Source organism: Zeus faber (genome assembly GCF_960531495.2).
Source record: "Zeus faber genome assembly, chromosome: 4".
NCBI classification, from domain to species: Eukaryota; Metazoa; Chordata; class Actinopteri; order Zeiformes; family Zeidae; genus Zeus; species Zeus faber.
This window is the reverse complement of record NC_137191.1, coordinates 28032265-28047432: the sequence shown is the minus strand read 5'-3', so window position 1 is coordinate 28047432 and position 15168 is coordinate 28032265.

Genomic DNA, 15168 nt, shown 5'->3' with positions numbered 1-15168 from the left:
CAGAGCCAGGTAAACGTCAGGATAACACAGTCATGTGGAGAAAGTATGATCAAGTACCATAAACTATAAAGAACTCAATGTGTATGTGAGGTTAGGCGTTGGAAAGAGCTTTTCCAATTGGAGCTTCAAGGCTGGTAGAAAGAACTGACCTTAATAGGAAAAGGGGAACACCAACTGTTCTGCACACCCTCATGTAATACATTTTGAATTTATTTTATGATGCAAGCAACTAAAGCAAAAAACTATTAAAGGAAGGGTTTCCTGAGATGAAAGCAACACAGGAGGTTGGATTCCTCTGCTGCCAACACTTAGACTGAGGAATTTCATCATTTCACCAGTGAAAGTGTCACACTGCACCTCTGTTCCCAGCTAGTTTAAAAAAAATTGTTGTTCCACAGCACCAATCCCTTGAACGACTTTAAAATGTGTAGGTCTCGCCGGGAGCTTTCCTCATCTCGGTATAATCCGAAAGCAACTTGACAGCATTTTAATGATGTTAACCTCACTGTATCCTTTTGAAAGAAATCTAAAACTATGTAGAAAGAAAAAGTTTTAATAAACGATGTGTCTTACTAAAGTAAGATACAAAAATATCAAAACGTAAAGCCATCAAAAACAAAACAGATTGTGGTGGATGGGATGGCTTGAGCAGCCACACCTGACGGTTGTCATGACAGGGCTCCTATCCTGGGTGTGTGTGTGGATGGGGTTTTAAAACCTGCTGCTCGCTAGCCCGACTAACCAGTGCCAGGTGTGGCTGCTTCCATGTTTTTGTGTATGTACGTATGTATGTATGTATGTATGTATGTATGTATGTATGTATGTATGTATGTATGTATGTATGTATGTATGTATAACATTATTGTTTATTTATTGCCCAGAAATGTGGTGTAGTTTATGAATATAAATACAAAAACTTTTATTATTATTATTATTATTATTATTATTATTATTACTACTACTACTACTACTACTACTACTACTACTAATTATAATAATAATAATTATTAAAAAAAAAATAATACTAATAGTAATAATAATTCAAGGCGGTTTTAAAATTGTGTGCCATTAAATTAATGAATTAAAAAAATATTATGAAAGTCCAAACTCATTTGAAAAGATCTACACTATAATGCTGGTTGACATCTATTTCCACAGAGGCCCTTTGCAAGTGATGGGTCTCCAGTGAAGGTAGAAGAACATGGTTAATGAAGGGTAATGGAATCTGTTCAAATTCATATTTGAGAGAGAGGGGTTGAGAATTGCATCGCTGGTAAAAAAAACCCAAACTTTTCTACCTTAATGACTTGTCCATTTAGTGTGTTGAGGCCCTTAGACGAAGAACCACATCAGCAATCTCAAGCTCTCAGCTTCTCTGCTTTGGCCACAGCATCTCATACTGCTGTTTTGACAGAAAGTGTAATGACGTCATAATGGGCCTCCACTAATGGAATTTTGCCACCGTTTTGTTGTGCACTGTACTAATTCAAAGACTTGTATTAGTAAAATGCCATAGCTAATTTGTAGGTCAACGGTAATTGGATGGAATAAGACAAAATGCAGTATTTTTATGATGTGATGTGGTTGTGTGATCTTATTCGCCAAGATGATCCACCGGTCAAAATAGTTGTTCATTTGGGATAGAGGGTTAAGAAAAAACTGTTCGTAATTGAACCAAGGACTGAGATTAAATTCATTGGAGCTGCCTGACACTGGCAGCCAGCCTTGGAATATATGCAAACGCTAATGAAAAAAAGCTCAGGTGCTGCTTTAATTGGCTGTAGCCGAATCACACAGCTATCTACCAACAGCACACAGTTAGATTCAAGACATCTGGGGAAACATGGACTGTGTTCCAAATCATTTACATTTTTACTCCTTATTATTTTCCACTCAGTAAAATCCTTAAAGCGGTAGAGCTGGTGGTCTAGTGATCTAAAGGTTGCTGGTTCGATCCCAGGCTCCTCCTGCTAGCATGCTGTAGTGTCCTTGAGCAAGACACTTAACCCCCAAATGCTCCTGATGGCTGCGTCCGTCGGTGTTTGAACAATTGTAAGTCGCTTTGGATAAAAGCGTCTGCTAAATGAAATGTAATGTCATCATGCCAATAATAATAATAATAATAATAATTTACCATTGTTATTTATGATTATATATATTTTGTTATTTATATTATTAACCATTATTATTATTATTATTATTATTGTTATTATTATTATTATTACTACCATCACTACAATATTGCTACCTGATCGTACTATATATACTGTATACTGTGTGTGTGTGTGTGTGTGTGTGTGTATATACAGTATATATATATATATATATATATACTGTAGATAGATATATTTGCTTGAAAAGATTCTGAGGTCTGTCTATGAGAACGGAGCCTGTAGCAAATAGGTCAGAAGGAATAGGTCAAGAAGAACCAAGATGCTGGGTGAGAGGTAGGTGTTGAGCAAGGAGATGAAAGTGTGTTTGGGTATAGATTCACCCAGGTATAACTTTTTTCTCAGTATAACAAAGGTTTTACATTAACATTACATTTACATTACATCGATTGGAAATTCCTTCTATAGCTCCACATTATAGGGGGGCAAGGGTGTGAGTTGGGAAAGAGCATTTCAAGTTCATCTCTTTTTGGAGATTTGTTTCTTTACGAGTGGCTCAATTTTTCCTACTCTTCGATTCAGTATGTATAACAAGAGTCAAGTCAAGTCATAAGTCACACTTTATCTATAAGGCGCATTTCCTTCCAGGGCAACACAATGCACTTCAAAGAAATATAATCAAAGAAAGAACATTGTTGTCAGCTGGTCATTTCAAAAGCATGCCCCTGAAAGAACAGCAACAACAAAAGCAGCAGCAACAACATCAGTAACAGAAACAGCAACAGCAGCAGCAACAACGACATCAGCAGCAACAACAACAACAACAACAAAAACAACAACAAAAACAACTACAATAGCAGCAGCAACAACAGCAGCAGCAACAGAAGCATTAACAACAGAAACAGCAACAACAGCAGCAATAACAACAGCAGCAGCAACAACAGAAATAGCAGCAACAACAGAAGCAACAGCAACATAACAAAGGAAAAAACAACAACAGCAGCAACAATAGAAACAACAACAGATGCATAAACAACAATAGAAACAACATAAACAGGAGAAACAACTACAACAGCAACAACAGAAACAACAAAAACAGCAGAAAAAAGAAATTGCAGCAACAACAACTTCAGCAGCAACAGAAACAACAACAACAGCAGAAGCAACAACAGCAGCAGCAACGATAGCAGAAACAACAACACGAGCAGCAATAACAACAACAACAATAACAAAAACATCAACAAAAACAACTACAACAGCAGCAACAACAGCAGAAACAACAGAAACAACAACAACAGCAGCAACAACAACTTCAGCAGCAACAGAAACAACAACAACAGCAGAAGCAACAACAGCAGCAGCAACGATAGCAGCAACAACCGAGACAACAACAGAAACAGCAGTAACAACAGCAACAACAGCAACAACGGCAGCAGCAACAACAGAGACAGCAGAAACAACAGCAACAACAGAAACAACAGAAACAACAGCAACAGCAGCAACAACTACAGCAGCAGAAGATTTGGTCGACTGAGTCATCATCATTTATTTAATGTAATCCAAATTATTTGTGAGTGGCAAGTCTACACCACTAAATCGAATAACGCATACTCGCCCAATGTCTGGAATGCTGTAACATCTGTGTATTGGCAAACGGCATGAATAGCACATTGTGGCAGACCAAGGAGGCATGGTCAATCCGCTGCTGCAGACAGGCGGTGCAGGCTCCCATCCCGGGGCCGCTCAGCTTCTGGGGATCCAACGAGTCGGAGGGACTGAATTGATTCATCTAATCTCAGACCACAAAGTCATTTAGCCTGTGTTTTTGAAATCTGTGGACTCTCCCCCTGTTTGCCAGCGAGCCTTTTTGCCATTTGGCCCACAAGCCACCTTTTGGTTTTGCCTTCGCCTGCCTCCCCTTGCTCATTCCCTGCACCTGTGCCAGAACTCGCCACCACATGTGGCACCTGAACAACATGGAGCAGCGCGAGGCAGAGTCCTGGATGCCTTCCCCCCTGGAACAGATGGTGGCGGCCCTCACGTCAATAGTGAGCAGCAAGCCCAGGAGGCGTTCAGGGAGAGCCAGCAGGCCATCCAGGTATTATCCCGGGAGTGAACCGGACAGAGCGAGGAACGACCACAGGGCCCCCTGTCCTCCCGCTACAGAAGATGACAGGGGAGGACGATCCTGCAGGGTTCCCCCGCCAACTTTGAACAAATGCCGTGGCAACTCGTTCCCCTCCTCTCGGGTGAAGCCCAGCTGGCGGGGCATACCCTACCCCAGGAGCAACAGACGAGCTACGCTGTCGTCTGGAGGGCGGTGATGGAACGGATCAGGAGAATGCCAGAGGGCCACCGCCTGCGCGGCCTAGGCCCATCCTGTGGGCCTAGGCCTCCTTTTATTTAGTTTAGTTAGAACAGTGATACTAAAATATTTCTTATTTTGTTGTTTTTTATTTTTATAATATATAAAAAGTTGTTTAACAATAAAAACTAAATAAAGCAAATACATAGAGGGTTATTTTTGTGCAGAACAGGTATAAAACAGTATTTTTTAAATAATAAATAATATTAGGTAGGTTTTAATATAACTTAAAAAAAAACCTCAAAGTCACGACAGGAGACTGGAAACTTAAACAAATAGCACGACATATGTCAGTAAAACTTGGCAAAAAAAGACAACTCATCATCCAGCGAGACTCGGTTCCCTTCATTCCTACAAAAGAGTTCCTGCAAGACTACCCCTTCTTCCTGCTCACTGTCGTGTGAGCTGATGGAAAAACAATTACATTTGGCTTCGCAGAGACTTGTTGTTTTGGCACAAGGCTTGATTTGGTTGAGCAAAAGTGTGAGAGAGTGTGAGCGGGAAAGAACGTGTGCAGGTTTGCCCTAGCCTTCGCTTTCCGAAGGAGACGACTTGAAACATCTCCTCTGGTCCACAAATACTCTGCTTTCTCAATCACGCTTCATTTTGCGTGTTCAGACAAGCCCGTCCACATCGCGAAGGCTTTTCTGTGGCTGAGAGGGCCAAATGGAATGAGCTGTGGGGCCCACAGTGAAATAATAAGTTAGCTGGGTGTTCTCATTTTTACCAGAAAGCTTCAGCTGAATAGGCGTTTTAATCAGGATGGGGCCAATTATTTCCGTGGTTATTTATTATTATTTATTATTATTATTATTATTATTTATTATTATTATTATTATTATTATTTATTATTGTTATTATTATTTATTGTGATTATTTATTTATTTATTTATTTATTTATTTATTTTTCTTTTATTAATTATATATTTTTATTTATTATTATTATTATTATTATTATTATTATTATTTGTATTATTATTTATATTATTATTATAATTATTATTATTATTATTATTTGTATTATTATTAATTCTACCGTGCACGACCAAAAATGTGCTCTTGCAGTGTGTGCAGAACGCAGCATTTTCTTTGCCAGCTACTTAACAAGAAAAGAGTGGAGGTCTTTATAAAAGACCGAGCAACAGCCCTGACAAGACATATTGTTTGATTGACACACATACTGACCAATTAGTGTCAAATTCAGACGCGCAGTGCATTATTTATGTTTTTTGATTGGGTTAGGTATTAATGAGTGGGACAGAACATGGTAAAGCGCTGAAAATGTTGTATAATTTTAAGCTTGTTTTTAAGGGAATCAATGAATAAGTAAACATGTCTGTGTTGAGAATGCCACACTTAGAAGCAGACGTGGAAGGCAGGAAGGGGGCTCCTTCCATCAATCACCTATAGACAAGGAATGCAGAGGATCGGGGTATCAAATCAACCTCACAAAGTTTTTGTTTGCATGAAGACAAGACACAACATATTAAGATATAATATGAACAAGATATGACTTATTTAGACATAATATGAACAATGTATTCAGACAATATAAATAACAGTGAAAGCATGTCTCAACAGAGAGGCCTCTGAAAAGCGAGAGCAGTGTGGGGCTCACTTTGAGTGACCTGTGCCCTCTCTCAGAGGTAGAGTAGGCTTTAAGTAATGATCTGCATATGGTGGTAATTTCAGAAGATAGAAAGACAAGGAGGAGTCAGTGCTTTGAAAATAATATATTACTTTGCGAGCCAAAGAGTTTTCAGTGTACTCTGCAAACCTCACTCACACCGGTTATTTCTTAATAAAGAGAATATCTGCGTATTCAACTTTCCTCAAGTGCTGCCTATTTGTTGAAGAACCTAAGAGTGGGGTTTTCTCCATGACAAAAAAGCATCATCATCATCATATTATTATTATTATCATTATTATTATTATTATTATTATGATGATTGTTATTATTATTATTATTATTGTTGTTATTATTATTATTATTATTATGATTGTTATTATTATTATTATTATTATTATTATTATGATTGTTTTTATTATTATTATTGTTATTGTTATTATTAGTATTATTATTATTATTATTATTATTTTAATTGTGGTGAAAACTGGGACAATTTGGAAGTGAATGTTGAAAACCCCCGCTCAAAACCGGGACATCTGGTCACCATCAATTATGATGACTATGAGGATGATTAGGTTGTAGCATGAGAAGTAGTTTGGGTACATTCATATACTGTTTGTGGTTTTTTACTCTGGTGACAGAGGAAACAGGTTGAAAGAAGTGGATCTTGATTTCTGTTTTACATTGATATTTTACAATTTCTCTTCATTTAAATGACCCTTCAGGTAACCGTTCAGTTTATAGTTTGATTTTTCATGTCAGGTCGGTTGCTTTTCATTGTGGAGTATGTTTTATTGACACATCAACGTCAACTTAGAAAAGAGGACAGTGACGTCCAGCAGGGGGAAGCGCTGACTGTGACCAAGCTGAAGGAAAAAGCAAAGTCATTACATTTCATGCTGGTTGAATTTACGATGTGTTATTCGTGTCATAAATGAAAACCATCAGTCCTGTCAGGGGTTTGGGGCAAACCGCAGGCCTTGGGTTTGCTCTATGTGCTCGATACTTGCTTTGACTTGAGATGACACTCAGCAATCAAGAGAAACGGTGCACAATGAGACAATGATACAAATTCTGATAAATCCCTTAATTTGAAGTTGCTTTACAGTGAATAATCAGCCTGCTTGAAACGCCACTATAACCTTTTCAGCTTTGTCTTGTTTGCTGCTTGGATTTTTATTGTGCAGTGTGTGCAGTAACCGTCCTTCTGAGTTCCTACTTGGGTTTGAGTTCCAACGACCAGAGTGCATGCTGGTTCAAGTCCCTACATGTTAAAAAGCGTAGACCTGTTTTACATTGATCTGTGGGATTTGAATACGTCTTTTTTTTTTAATGTAATTTTGATTTATGTTGTGACTTTTATTTCATTGCTTTTATTCTTCTTTGCCTTTATATGTTTTTTATTCCTCATGTAAAGCACCTTGAAGTGCCCCTGTGTTATTAGCAAGCATATTCTTAGTGAACTGGTTCGTTTTTTTTTGGTTTTTTTTGTTTTTTTTTTTTAAGAGTTTATTAGCTCTTTATTACTCACAATTACTTAATTCCCAGGGTCAGGGTGAAGTCCTGCTCATTGATTGTCACTGCCGGTGGTCTTTTTTGTCTAGTTCACGACTTAAAGTTTTATGGCACGCCTCTCCGGTGCTCCCGTAGAATTAACGGCTTATTACAGTATTAAAAGAGGCTTCCAAATTTAACATTGCATAAAAGGTGGGTTTTATGAGCATGCTGGCGTGTTAAAAACACCCGTATACAAGCATCTGATAAAACCACAACCACCCCCGCCGCCTTTTTCCTTGACCTCTAGGGCAGCGTGGTGCGAGCTGTCTGAGCAGAACCGCTGTGAAGGTATTTATCATTAGCATTCCCTCTGTCTCGCTGCCTCGGCCTGTTATACAACCGGCTATCACCCTGATGGCAGTTTGCTAATGGTGTCAGCAGACTTCGATTAGCACCGTGCCACGCTCCATCGCACTCTTCTTTCTCCTGTAGAAAGGCCTTAAATTGTCTGAAATAGCGTGGCCATTAAGTGTGAATGCTTAATGGATGTTTAAACAGGGGAAGTCGCAGGCTGACAGGGACCCTGCAGGATCATACCAGTATTTTTCTCCCAGCACTGAACCCTTAATGGAATGGTTTGGATTTTTCGATGTTCATCCCTGTTTTATACTCAATCCTCATGTAGTACGTAGGTAGGTTCCAGCCTTTTCTCTAAACTGGATTCATGGCTCCATCCTCCCACTTGTAGTGACCTACTGATGGAGGGATGGAGTACCCAGTATGGAAAAAGGGCTGGACTGCTGCTTCCTTGATATAATTGTTTACAAGACCAACTCAAATGTGACCTTTAAACATTTTTCAACAATTATCTTGTTTAGTACTTAAAACCCTAATCCATTTTTAGAAAGCCGCCGGCCGCACCAGGGAGGGGGAGGGCAATTCCAGATTGGGCATTTAAGATCACTTCAGGAAATTCCTATTAAACCTAGGAAAATGTCAGTTTATTTGCTTTATTGAAGAAAATAAATAGAATTACTTCCATAGGATTGAACTTTTTTTCCCACTTGAAGTGAAATTTGCTTAGAGAGAGAATAGGTCCCATAATTACACTGTAAAGCTGTTAAGCTGCTCCTGTAAACCCCTCTTCAGGGAATCACTTCAGAGAAAGTAATTTGTGTTTGCTATTAATGCACAATTGATGCATACAAGGTCAATTTAAGTTTTGAGGACACAGAACCACTTTGTTTCTGCATGCCTCCCAAAGAGATATTTCCAAACTGCTCTATACAGTATGTAGGGGCACGTAAGGAATTTCTACACCACAGCTGCATTAGAAGAAGAGGAAATTGCACAGCGACAACTCTTTTACAATAGGCCCAAAGAGAGAGAGAGAGAAAGAAGCATGTGAGGCTTGTAAGAGAAGAATCCTATATTTCATTCCTCAAACAGCCTGGGGAAACCAATCATCCATCATCTGTGAGCCTGTCGGTGTGCAGTCTGCCCAGTGTGAGGAGGGGACACTCATGGGCTTGTGCAACAGCGAGTGACAGCTTTGGAGATCAAATCCTGGCACTCCCAGGTTGTCTAGGCACAGCGGGGTGCCTCAAAATAGCATTACCATTCCATACCCACATCTCCCAGCTGAGCACCTGTATTTCTCCTATTTTTTTTCTCATTTTTTGCTTTGCGCTTCCCAGCTTGCCTTCATTTAGGGCTAAACAATAAACGAAATGGCTCTTGGCGTACGCCCTCATTTTGGGCCCCAAATGCACGACTCAATGGGTCCACTCACCTTACACGGCTGCAATGTGACAATGCGAAAGAGATGCAAGGTTTCATGCAGGCAGCGGCTAATTCAAACAACATCTTAGCACTGTGTGGAAGCCAACAAAATAAATAAAACAAAATAATGTGGAATGGCTAGGTGGAATAAGCCCAGGAGCAGATGGACATGTGTCATGACAAGGGCTCCTCTCTTGACTGTGGAGATGAGGGTTTTACCTGTTGCTTGTTAGACCAACCAACAAGCCACAGGTATGCATCCACTCTGATCCTGGGCCGCAATCACTGAGACCCAGGACAGGTGTGGCTGCTCAAACCACACCATCCCCACACCACACAACCTAACCAACTCCATCTCCTCTGAAGCTCCACCAACTCAACCATATCGGAAGGAGTCTCTTGACATGAAGGAAAAAAGCACCCTTTTGCAATCATCCACTAGCAGAACGATCTGCCAGTGGATGAAAACAATTTAAGAACCCATGTCTGCAGTATGTCGACAACAGTGAAGGTAGGAAGAGAAAAACAACATTTTCTTTGAAACATATACTATATATAAAGCTGTCCACCACAAGAGAAGGACACAGAGATACATGAAAAACGATAAGCTTAACCTGAACTCTACCAAACTTGTCCCTGTCATCCTCTACCCTGCATTCCCACGACAATTCACAAAGCTGAAAAAGGCATAAAATATGAGTTATTCACATAGGTTTTCAATTCATTAATTCTCCCGTCCAAGATTGATGAACACACACTGTTTGTGCCTGCGGGAGACTGATGAAAGGAGGTTTTCTCACAGACATGGAGCTAATCTCCCTTTAACCATCTAAGTAGCCACATTAATTTAAGGGTGCTGATTAAACGAGAGTAAACACATTTATTCTCATTCTTTCTCTTTGTCCTGCTCTGAAACCGACGTATCTATTCGAATCTCTGTCAGAGAGTTGTTGTTGGGCATTAGAGTTGAAGCTATTATTGTATTAGATTGCAGTAAAATAAACTGAATTCAATTGGCTGCAGTTGACAGCCTCACTGCTCTCTAGACCAGGGGTCTATGGAGGGGTCTATTATATAATAATAGGTTGATTTTATATTTATTTATCTTGTATTTTTGTTTGGTTGTTTTATTCATTTATTTTGACCAAATTCTGCTGCATGTTAAATGCACTTAAACAAACCATAAATTAATGGCATATTCACAACATTGTCCCTTCAAATCTTATTTAAGATGGTATGAACGCAATCTTGGGGTGGGGTGGGGGGGTTACTTGTTATATCTGAAATAATCCATTGGTATGAAAAATGTATTGCTGTTTATTTCTTCCCCGTATGGATATCACGCCTACAGCCTTTTAGCCCCACTAGGAGCAGTCTATGTCTGTTTGTCACTTTTCATGGACAGGTCACCAGGTGCAGACCCCTTCCTGGTCCCCTCTGCCACTCATTCCTTCTGCGCCATCCCACACACCTGAGGTTCATTCAACCTGTTCTCCTGGAGAACAGGTTGTATGTGAAGGCAGGAAAACGTGTGTTCCATGTTCCTTGAGTTTCTTTCCTGGGTTTAATAATTTTTTATCCGGGACTTCAGCCACATTACAGCCTCACTCTCGGCCCTCACCTCTACTGCCTCACCATTCAATTGGACCTTTGGAGACTGCATTAGCGGAACTCAAACTTTGCTTCGTGTCAGCCCCTGTCCTATCTTAGCCCAACATCAACCTCCAGTTTGTGGTGGAGGTGGACGCCTTGGACGCAAGAGTAGGAGTGGTTCTGTCCCAGCGCTCCCCTTCAGATGGTAAGCTCCACCCCTGTGCTTTCCTCTTCCGTAGGCTCACTCCTCAAGAGAGGAAATACGATGTTGGCAACCGGGATCTCCTGGTGGTGAAATTGGCTCTGGAGGAATGGTAGCATTGGCTGGAGGGTGCGTACAGGTCATTTGTGGTCTGGACGGACCACAAGAACTTGTCCTACACTCCACAAGAACTTCGACCTCCACTCGACCCCGCTCCAGCCTCCTCTGTCCCCTACCCATCCCCGGACATCCATGGTCCTACATTGCCCTGGACTCCGTCACCCGTCTCCTGCCATGCAGTGGCAACACCACAGTCCTCACCGTCGTTGACTGGTTCTCGAAGTCTGCCCACTTCATCGCCCTGCCCAAGCTGCCATCGACAAACGAGACTGCTGACCTTCTGGTGGCCCACGTGTTCCAATTCCATGTTATCCACGCAGACGTCATATTGGACAGGGGTCATCAGTTCATCTCCCAGGTGTGGAGAGCCTTTTGCATTGCCCTGGGAGTCAAGGTCAGTCTTTCCTCCAGTATCCACTCCCAGACCAAGGGCCAGACGGAGCGGGCAAATCAGGAAATGGAGGCCGTGCTCCGCTGCGTCACAGCCGCTAACCCCTCCTCCTGGAGCGCCCAACTCCTGTGGGTAGAGTACGCCCACAACACTCTCATCAATGCTTCCACTGGCCTGACCCCTTCCTCTGCTCCCAGGCAACCAACCCCCTCTGTTCCCGTCCGTGGAAACAGAGATCTCTGTTCCCTCATCCAGGCCCACATTCTCCAGTGTCAACGCTCCTGTAACAAGGCCCGCTCAGCCCTTCTCCAGGGGTCCATCCGGTCCCAGTGGCAAGCCAATCGCCTCGGGGCCCCGGCGCCACCGTACGTCCCTGACCAAAGGCTCTGGCTCCTGGCAAAGGACCTGTCCCTCAAGGTCGAGTCCCACAAGCTCATCCCCCGGTATGTTGGCCCCTATTTTGTCTACTCCATCATCAACCCTTGTGCTGTTTGTCTTCATCTCCCCCCTCCCTTAGAATTCACCCCACCTTTCATGTCTTCCAGATGAAGCTGGTTGCCTCCTGCCCCCTTTCCTCCCCTGCCCCGGCCCCTCCGCCCGCACTATTGACGACCACCCTGCCTTCACTGTCTGTTGCCTGTTTGATGTGCATCCCCGTGGGCATGGTCTTAAGTATCTTGTTGATTGGGAGGGGTATGGTCTGGAGGAACGGTCCTGTAGGCCCCGTAGGCTAATTTTGGATGCATCCCTCAACGGAGACTTCAACCAACCTCATCCTCCCGGCTCGAGGCATCCAACAGGTGGCATCCGTGAGGGGGGGGGGTGTGACGCCCACAGCCTCCTAGCCTCACTATGAGCAGTCTATATCTTTTTGTCATTTATCATGGACAGGTCGCCAGGCACTAACCCTTACCTGGTCCCCTCTGCCACTCCTTCCTCCTGTGCCATCCCATGCACCTTAGGTTCATCATTCCATCAAGCCTGCAGTATTTATTCCCCGGCCTTCCATCCACTTATCGCCAGATCGTCAGTCTAACCTAGTTAGTACCGCTTGTGGCTCCTCCATATTTTAGAGTATTTGTTGATGCAGTTCATCCTTCCAACCCTGCCTTTCTCCCTTCCACGTCCAAGCTGTTTCTGTCCTGCCTCGTCAATCCTGGCTCCCTGTCCAACCGTCCAGAACCTGGATTCTTCATTCCTCGTCCATGCTTTCCCTGTCCCTGTCTTGCGATGTCTGTGCCAATTAAAAAGTCAAGTCTGCATAAGCCCGAGCAAAGCTGTGCCAAATCTCCAACATCAAGCGCAGGGCCTAGAGCTTTGATGAAATATGGATTCCAGGCAGAGTATCAACAGATGGATGGAACTCAGCTGTCCATTCAGTCCTTCGCAGTGAGTTACGAGTCACCCGCTGCTAAGTGGGCCGCGATCAAGGAGCCACGCTGCGCGCTGTAGGTGTCCCTCTCAGAGACCCACCGCTGGGGTCGGTTTAGGCCTTTCCATTAGTCCCAGATCAGGAAAAGGAGATGCTCTCACAACACATACTGCTATTGCTTCAGCCTTGACTTTTACAATGACACTTTCAGGCTCCTGTGTTCTCTAATTCAACACCACTTTTACTTGAGGGCGACAGCAGGGTAAACTTACTGGTCTACTTTTATTTAGAACTGCACTTCGGCTCGAGGAGAGAACCAGCAATAAATATATGTTGAAGGCATGGCCGCTGTTTAGCCATATTAGAATATCACAAAGTCGTAGGAACGCATGAGTTTATATTCAATAGGGGGCATCATTTGGAGCTTTGTACTTAAAACGGCACTGCTGCATAATAATCACAGCCAAGTAAATAACCTTCACCTTACAAAAAGCTCACAAAGTGCTTATCAAAGCATTTAAACAAGCAGGCAGATCAACTGCAATTTACCCAAAATAAAACCAATAGTGAGTTAAACTAAGTAAAAACAATCAGCGGAATAAAGCAAACGGTCGTGTGTCAAAAAGCTTAATGTGGGGATATGGGGACCTCTTTCTACTTAACCCCACAAATGGGTTTTTTTGATATATCTAAGTTTCCATTTGGAAGGAAAGTATATTCCAAACGTCTCCCAGATTCTGAACATCCTCCTGACTAGAAGAATTTGGCCCTGTACTGGGATACTCAATGGCAAAATAACAGCGGTCGATCAACATGCTTCTCAATAACAATGACCTTGAATAACAGCAGCGACCACATTTTACATAATGATGGAGCCTTCAACCTTTAACCTTTTGTCAACCGGACAATCTTCATAGGTACAGATTTTCTTCCCCTCCCGCTGTGCCAATTAAAAAGTCAATCTACGTAAGCCAGAATGGCCGATCTACTTTAAACTGCTTCAAAATAATGTAAATAATGCAAATACTTTGACAAATTGATGCTTAAAATTGTTGCCACTATAGTACAGTACAGTAGCCTGCTTCATATCGTGCCAACTATACCTTAAAATAAAATTACATTACATTTATCAGACGCTTTTATCCAAAGCGACTTACAATTATTCAAACACCGACGGACGCAGCCATCAGGAGCAATTAGGGGTTAAGTGTCTTGCTCAAGGACACTACAGCATGCTAGCAGGAGGAGCCTGGGATTGAACCAGCAAACAGCCAATGTACAATACGAGACTTAAATGTCCCTTAGTGCAAAGCAGATCCTAACAAAGCAAACTTGGGGTGATTAATCTCCAGCTAAACAAAAGACAACATTTTAACGGAATGCAATAATCGTCTTGAGTAATGGATCAAATTAATAAGATAAGACCCTATTTATCACTGAGCTTGACATTTTATTCTAAGTACAAAATCTCTTATACAGAATTGTGGCTTATACCAAATGTTGTGCCGGACCTCCCTCTAACAGCTTCATTTCAAGGTGTTTGCTTACGAAAACCCTGGCTTGTGAACTCCCCCATTACCTCGCTCAGCTACTCTGTTTTTAAGGAACCGTGTCATGATACATGGTCCACCAGGACGCTCCCAAGTTACTGAGCGACTCCTGTGTGGAATGTTATGGAATTATTCCGAGTTTGCTTCGGGAGGAATTTAAATGTTTTTTTATAAGCTGGAACTGAAACTGGTATTGACTGAGACTGTGTAATTGCTAGAGTATTGTGCTGTCCACATTGTGTGTAGTATTGCTTTTAGTGACTGCCACTGCGTCTCGATGGGTTATTTTCCCAATTAAATGAAGGTTAAATGAAAATAAAAAAAATTAATAAGTAGCGCAAACTGCATCTATAGTGGCTTCGGGGTGGAGGAAGAAGAATGGGCATACAGGATATCTCCATAATCAGGTGTAGGAATTTTAGTTGATTGTATAATGCTTTATTGCGGGAATATATATACATATTTATATATGTATATATGTACACACTGTATACAGTATATTTCGTTTTAAAAGGTTGCAATATTGTAGTGATAATAATAATAATAATAATAATA